This window comes from Calidris pugnax, unplaced genomic scaffold (genome assembly GCF_001431845.1).
Source record: "Calidris pugnax isolate Ruff unplaced genomic scaffold, ASM143184v1 scaffold201, whole genome shotgun sequence".
Classification (NCBI taxonomy): domain Eukaryota; kingdom Metazoa; phylum Chordata; class Aves; order Charadriiformes; family Scolopacidae; genus Calidris; species Calidris pugnax.
The window spans coordinates 577,331-585,179 of record NW_015090933.1 but is presented as its reverse complement, the minus strand read 5'-3'; the positions used below and the strand labels follow the sequence as shown (position 1 = coordinate 585,179).

The following is a 7,849-nucleotide window of genomic DNA, read 5'->3' as shown; positions in this document are numbered from 1 at the left end:
TTTTTTTTTTTTTTTTTTTTCTGAGAAGATGAAAGTCATGCAGCTGCAAAGAGCAATATTCTGATCTGGCAGACATATCATGCAAGTGTAATAGCTATAGGGGGTTCTTCCTGGTTTGAAATTTGAATAGAATTTGATTCTGAGGAGTTTGCAACTGTAAGGGACTGTCTTGAAAAAAAAAAAGTCATAACACACTCTGTTTTGGTTCCTTCACTTGCCTTTGTTGTACTGTGAGACCTTCCTTGAAAGACTTGAGCCTGATGTTTAAGGTACCTCCCTTACTCAATTAAACAAGCTAAGTAAATAGTTCCGTTAAATATCTCATTTTGACTTTATTGAATTTATTTCTGTTGCTTCTCTTACGTGGAATCTATCTAGCTGTATGGTATAGTTGGTAAATTTGAGGGGCTATGTTCCCCCACAGTGAATTATTTTTTTAATCTCTGCCTCCTGCAAAAGCTTCTCCAAACCTCCTTTCTAAAAATTAATAGTGAAGCATGAGAAGGGAGCACTGAGTGTTTCTTTGGTTTTGTTTGTGTTTTTAGTTTTTTTTCTTTTAATATTGCCATCCTCAAGATGTCTTGCTCTTATGCAGTGATAAAATGTCTGGCTCGCTCACTGTAGACAACAGGAGTGAGAGCCAAAAAGTCAGTAGCTTCTTAGAAGGCTTCAAGAGGTGGTGCAGGAGAGAGGGGAGAGCTGATACAAAGCAGCCGACCACTGTCTGTCTCATGATGTCGCAGTGCTTCACATGACAGTCTGGGGCAAGGCTTTTTAAATCCAAACTATTTTCACAATAAATTCTAGCCAATCTCTTTTTTATTATTATTTTTTAATTTATTATTTTTTATGTCTTTGTTGCCTCCCATGTCTGGTATTGGGGCACACATCCTAAGTGATGAGGCTGTACACATCCTGCAAGCTCATGGCCAATGCTGACCCTGCATCCTTGGTGCAGAAACTTGCCAAGTAGAAGACTGAGTCAGTAGCAATTTGACAGTTTGAGTTTGTACAGACAGCAGTAGATGATGAAACTACATCACTGTGCTTTAAATTCTTATGACATTTTAAAGTGGATTATATTTGAAGGTTGCACTTGCATAGGTGCTTTTGAAGCAAAGCATCCATTTTCTTCCACTTTAATTTTTGTGGTTTAAAGAATGTGTCCCCTCTGTTCCTTGCCTAGTTTATTTGTGACTAATTTCAGCAGGATTCTCTTTCTGATATAAAAACGAAAATGAGTGTGCTACTTGTATTAAAAACAACACAAAACCCCCCACCCCAGAACACCAAACCCTCTACCCTTCTGAGGTTGTGAGTAAACCCATCAGATTGCTGTCTGATGCTCCAGCTGTATGAGCACAGCTGCCCCAGCAGTGCCTTCTAGCCTGATAAACCCAGGGACTGCAGGCAGCAAGGCTGGGCTGGGCTGAAATCACAGTGATAGGGACACATCTGGAAACCTGGTGACAGAACTGACCTTAGCCTAGAACTTGCCACTCAGTAAGAATTTAAAGTCCAAAGAGCTTTAGGCAGCCTTTGGGTGTCCAGTTCCTTTGGGCAGGCATGTTACTTTTGTCCAGTGACCTGCTGCTGGTGTCTGTGGTTCAGAAGAAATTCTGGTGACTACATAACCTGTTCTGACAGCCTTGAAATGTATGTAAATGATGTAGCTTACAATGAGTTAGTACATAAATGCTTATAATAATTTCACATCTAATCATGAACTGCAACCTGTGCATGATGTTAATGATACCAGTTGCACTAGAGTTTCTCTTCTCCTATGTGGAAGTCGGGATACAAATCTAATAGGGAATTAAATCTATTATATGATTGTTTTTACTGTACAAGAAGAGGGGCAGAATAAAAAAAAAAAAAAAAAAAAAGTAGGTTACCCTGAATATTTACCTACATCTGTGTATCACTGATTATACTGACCTTTCTTTTACACTGGGTTTGCCATTCAGAGTTTTGCTGTGAACCAGTTGTGGTCATTTTATCAGTGTTTAACAAAACTTTAACAAATTAAAACTAGTGGGTTATGGCCAAAGGGTGCTTTTAATTTGTTAAATAGACACTCCTTTTTTTTGTTTTGTTTTGGTTTTTTTTTTCTTTTTGCTCAGCTATCTTGTCTGTCTTCATCTTATGGGAACCTCCATAGGGTGGAATCTTCCTCTTCTCTAGAACAAAGCAACCAAAAAGTACCTGTGGTTAAATGTTCTGTGTGGTGTTCATATTTCTGTTTGACTCTGAAAGTATCTCATTGTTTGCTTGAAGATTATGCTGCTGTTATGACCCTGCTCCAACTGAAATTATACTGTCTCTTTTAATCTTCCTTTGGATGATGGGGCAGACAATTACGAAGAGGGCAAGCTTTGTCTTGAAGCAGGTAATAAATAACCATCTCCATCGACTTACAGTTTGGATCAACTTGTCTGTCTGGAATTACTGCAATTTAACACATCGTGGTCTAATGAAATAATAAACTATCTTAAAAAAAAAATTTAAAGTGTCTTTTTAAATCTTATGTGCTACGGTGTTTTTAATTTGGGTTTTTATATAAGACAGGTTTGAGGTGCAGTGCAACTGAATCTAAACTTTTGCAGAGACAAGTTTTATATTCAGAGTTCAGCAGCTTTAACATTGAAGAAAAGATGTTTGCTTGGGAGGCTATGTAGTTTGCTTTTGATAAAATGTATTTTGAGATACGATTTTAAAAGCTGCTCTTATTTGGTTTAAAATGGAACCTGTTTTATTAAAAGAAATAGATGGTGTGCATTGTAATTGTACTGACAGATATTGTGAAGGAATGAGTTGCCTTATTGAGGCTGTGACGTACAGTGGTGCTTTGCGATAGCTTTGGAAAAAAGTGTTTGCTTTTGGCACAAACTTAAGCATCTTTGTGCAGAGTTAGGTATATCTTGGTCTTCTCTTCAGACTTAAGGCAACTTAATGTGTTTCTGTTGTAACAGAAGTATCTGTATTGCTGCTATTTGAAAAACAAAAGTGAGATTGCAGTAAGAAATTGGAAGAACTGGGATAAATTCCACTTCCACGCAGTGAATGCCAGCTGGCAAATCACCCCCTTCGATGGGCACCTAAAGCATAAAGAACCCTCCTCTTTGTGGCTTTACACTTGTCTTGTTGATTGAGGCACACACAACACGTGCCCCCTGCTGCGAGTCTTACAAGCTGAAATCATTTGAAAATCGTTTAACAAAACAGGTCTGAGTCCCTTTCCACACCGAGTACCCACCTCTAGCTTACCCTGAAGGCTTTCACAATAGCGAGGCATGGCACTGCTGTGGCCCACATGGAGGGAGAGACTTGCCCACGGCGTTTTTAACCAACTGTTATTATAGTGGAAATGTTTTATTTTCTTAGTTGGGCATGGAACAGATGTCAGGCTTATTTCAATAATAATTACAAGATTAATGATTGAGTAGGGTCTGTAGAACTAGGCCATCAGATCTCCCTATGGACTGCAACTGCACTTGATAAAATACCTTCTTTTTTTCCTTCCTTCTGCATTCAGATCCTTTTCTCCCCCCTCTATATTTAAAAATAATAAATAAATAAATCTTAAAGCAAGTTGTGAAACAGTGCCAACCGTTCAAAGAAATTTCTCAAACTGTGCCCAGAAATGACCTAGCAGCTTTTGTTGCTGGTGACATCTCGGTGTCTTTCTGTGAAGTTTCACTGAATTTCACTGAATTTCTAGAGTTGGAAGGGACCATAGAGATCATCTAGTCCAACTCCCCTGCTGAAGCAGGATTGCCCAGAGCTAGAGCATGTTACTCAGGAGCATCCAGGCGGGTCTTGAAAATCTCCAAGGAAGGGGACTCCACGACCTCCCTGGGCAGCCTGTTCCAGGGCTCCGTCACCCTCACCGTGAAGAAGTTTCTCCTCATATTTGAGTGGACTGCTAACACATTGTTCTGCAGTGTGTTTGGAGGGTCCAGGGGATGAGTGGGTGGATGGATGGATGGATATGGGCTGTCACAAGCATTCAGGGACCAAATTTTTGTTTGACAAGTGTCCTTCCAAGCAGAAAAGGTCGTTCCCAATCCTGGCTCCCTCACGCAGTAGTCAAATCTTCTTCTGTTGCATTGGCTAGACTGTGTGGAGAATGTTGCTATTTTTTCAGCCATTAATATCCATATGGAAAAGGGGTGGCAACTGGAGTCTGCCCCAGGACTGGAACCATACCTTAGGTGCTCTACCTGGGTGCCAGAGTTTGGGCTGAAATCCTACTTTTGATTTAGTTCGGGTGCAAACCCTCAGCTCTCTTGGGCGGTTCTTGTCTTTCAACAAAATCTGATTTTGCTGGTGTCTGAGTCAGCAAAGAGCCTTGGGTACACTTCGGTTATAAAGTACATTCGAAGGGAAAAATAAATTTTAACACCCACGCAGCCCAAAAATATGGTTCATCGAATAAGATTTGGGTTTGCTTCGCTAATTTGTGAATTTGCCTTTTGAACAGCTTGGCTACGTATATCAGCATGTGTTGAGTTCAGCAGCTTCAACAAGGCTTTCTTACGGTGCGTTAGCTGCTCACATTTGGGTTTGAAGATTCCAAATGTCTGACAATTTGTGCTTTGTTTTTTGTTGTAACAAACATTGACACCTAACTTCAGTGGGGAGAGTCTCCCTGTACTAGCAGTGTTTGTACAGCAACGCGCAGGGTCAGCCTTCCCAGAACGTTGATGTTCCCTCAGACTCTTGAGATGTTTAATAAATATCCTGTTCTAAAACATTTGCTGGGAGCTGTAATAGCATATCCAAAGGATCAAAAGCTGTTTTGACCGCTCCTTTTTCTAGCTCCTCCTTGTCCCAGGAGCTCTGTCTCTTTAAACAAAGAAACCCTTCCTACCTCTTCCCCTCCAGCAGTTATAAACAGGAGTGGCATGCTTTTTTCTTGAAGATACATATTTAAAAGGTTTATAATTAGTTTGCAGCAATTCATTCTCATGATACGTACCGGTGTGTATTTCAGATCTCTTTCTCAGTGCCTGTGGTTTTGTTTTCCATATTTCATAGTAGTTTTCTTGTCTGGTATTTTAATTTTTTTTCTCAAATAATTTTTACATTGCTGTTTTGATTGCCATTTCCTCAAATATTAGATCATCAGACTCCTGTTCTGCTTGCTGGTAATGAAAATATTTTCCAGTAGTCTATTAATACAATACCAACTTTAAAAAATATATAAATATTACCATACATTGTTATAAATGTCATAGATGAAGAGTTTAAGAAACATAGAAAACAATGTTTATGGTTGTTATTAGACTATATGCCTCTCAGTTTTTTAGCAACTGAAATCTATTAGATATACCAGTGTGTTGAGTCTAAATCTGGATTTCATTTAGTGTTTGGAATGCATTTTTGGCTAGCATTTGATTGCCCTGAGATCCCATGACCTGTCCTCGCAAGGATATGAAAATACTTCCAATATCGGTTATTCCTGCATGGTTTGGATAGATTTAAAAAAAAAAAAAAATTGGATTCTGGACAGCACAGACCTTTCCTGGGCCTGAACCTTTGAAGGGATCCCAGCTCCGGGCGTGTGGATGCGTCCCCGGCCGTTCCCTTCGGCGCAGCCTCCCACGCCGCTCGGCTGGGCTGCTTCCTCCACCAATTCATACAGAAATCCTCCCCGTTTGGGGATCTAAAATAGACCTTGCTGTGTCTTGGTACTTTTTCTCCTTGAGAAAACACAGTTGTGCTGCCATTTATATACTTAGCCTTTTATTATATTAGCATATGTCTGCCACATCGATGGGAAACAGCAAATACCATGAGCGGAATCGTCCTGCGACGCTTTGTATGTCTGTGGCCCTGTGCTCTTTGCAGGTCCCACCACAAAATCTGCAGCCCTAGGGCTTTTTGGGTGTTGGTGTGTGTCAGGTTGATTTGGGGGAGCTCAGGTTGCTTTGTTGTCCCTTTCTTTCCCTTTGGAACGGATTCGGAGAGTGGCCTGAAGCGACCTCGGTTCCTTGTGGCCTTTGTCAAAGGTAAAACGTAGCACTGTGGGACCTGAGCAGGAGTGTGGTGCTTTTCCATGTCCTCCTGCTAATTAATTACAATTAATTTATGCAAGATAAATTGCCTGTGGCATAAAACAGCCTTGCCGGGTTCTTCCAGGGGATGTTGGTAAAGCCTTAGCTCATCTCCTGGGAAGCAGTTGCTCCGTGTGCCCGAGCGTGGCCTCTGAGAGTTTAATTTGATGAAATCACTCAAACCGGGCAAAGTAATTCAGGGAGACGTGCTCCGAAATCGCTTAGTCTTCAAAATGTCCAACTGGGAGTGTCAGTGGGGGTGAGGGAGGGTGTGCTGGTGGCAGGGGGGGTGCCAGCATCCCCGGAGCCGTTGAGTCCCTGGCTTTTCACAGTAATCCAGTTTGAGGGACGGGATGGTCCTGGCTGTTCCAGGCTGTTTGTGGGGGCAGGTGGGAGCCGGTGCTGTGGGAAGGGGAGTGTGGGAGAGCTCTTTTGTTGAGCAGGGCGATAGCTGGGCTGTGGTTCCACAGGCTGCTGGATGAGTCACAGCCACTGCAGAGGGAGGGATTCCGTAAAAAATACGCTTCAGGAGTACGAGCTGTAAACAGGAAATAAAAGAAAATGCCAGATCTGTTCAGACCCAGCGTCTTCAATTTGTATCGAGTAAGTGGCCGTGAGCGCTCTCATCCTCCAGCGCATCCGGAGTGCGCTACCCGGGAGTCTGAAAAGCTTGCTTTTTGGTGTTTTTGCATATTTTAATTGCATGTGGCTATTAGTTGTGGCTATTAGAAGAATCATCGAATGGTTAGAGTTGGACAGGACCTTAAAGATCATTGAGTTCCAACCCCCTGCCCTGGGCAGGGACACCTCCCACCAGAGCAGGTTGCTCCAAGCCCCCTCCAACCTGGCCTTGAACCCCTCCAGGGATGGGGCAGCCACAGCTTTTCTGGGCAACCTGGGCCAGGCTCTCACCATCCTCATAGTGAAGAATTTCTTCCTAATATCTAATCTAAATCTCCCCTCTTTCAATTTAAAACCAGTACCCCTCGTCACTGTGCTTCCTGACAAAGAGTGTGGCAGATCCTGAATGAGAGTGTATTGTGATGTGGTTTAAAACTTAAATATGATATATTTTGATATATTTAAAAACTGCTCTGCTTTGATCTTAAGAGAAACTTTCTTTATTTCATTTCCCCTGGGTTGTAGAAAAGCTCTTTCCAGCGCCGTTAAAGGGGGCCAGGGGAGAGACCGGCCTCCTTCCTGCCTACCTGCCTTCCTCTCCCGGTCGCGGGGGCGGCTTCTCGCTTTAGCTTTGCCCTGGGATGCGGGACGGGGGGGGGAAAAAGAGGAAAAGAGGAGCCTCTCCCGGCGACTCCCCCCCCCCCCCCCGCCCCCGCCAAATCACCCGCCTCCAGGCAAACTCTTTCTGAACCCAACACCAACACGCTCTCGTGGGGGCGTCGTCTTACCCTATGGGGGCGTGGTGTGGCCCGGAGGGGGTGTGGTGTGCTCCCAGGAGGGGGCGTGGTCCGAGGGGATGGGGGCGTGGTCCGCGGGGATGGGGGCGTGTCCGGAGGGGAAGGGGGCGGAGCCTGTCGGGGCGGGGCGTGTCCCGGCGCGGCGCCTCTCCCCGCTTCCTCCCCGGGGCCGCGCTCTCCCCCGTCCGTACCTGCGAGGATATGATGTCAGCGCCTCATTACCCTAATTATGCTGACCTCATAGCGCTGCCCAGCCAATGGGGCCGCCCTTCTCTCCCCACCTGCTAGGAGGGAGAATTCCATCATTCCTGGGATTCCTTCCCCGGGCCCGTGGCAGCGAGCGGCGCCGGGGGCTCGCCGCGCCTGCTCCGC

General features: G+C 44.1%; 2 protein-coding genes across 3 annotated transcripts in view; both read left to right on the top strand.

Annotated features, from left to right (window-relative positions):
- TAMM41 (TAM41 mitochondrial translocator assembly and maintenance homolog) overlaps window positions 1-2,481 on the top strand; it is a 32,628-nt gene extending 30,147 nt beyond the window's left edge. For both annotated transcript variants that reach the window (XM_014951696.1, XM_014951694.1), the window contains exon 9: window positions 2,124-2,481. The gene's annotated coding sequence lies outside the window, so the exon portion shown is untranslated. The remainder of the gene's footprint in view (window positions 1-2,123) is intronic.
- The window catches only part of VGLL4 (vestigial like family member 4), a 118,690-nt gene that overhangs the window by 3,945 nt on the left and 106,896 nt on the right, over window positions 1-7,849 (top strand). The gene's annotated exons all lie outside the window — the stretch shown is intronic.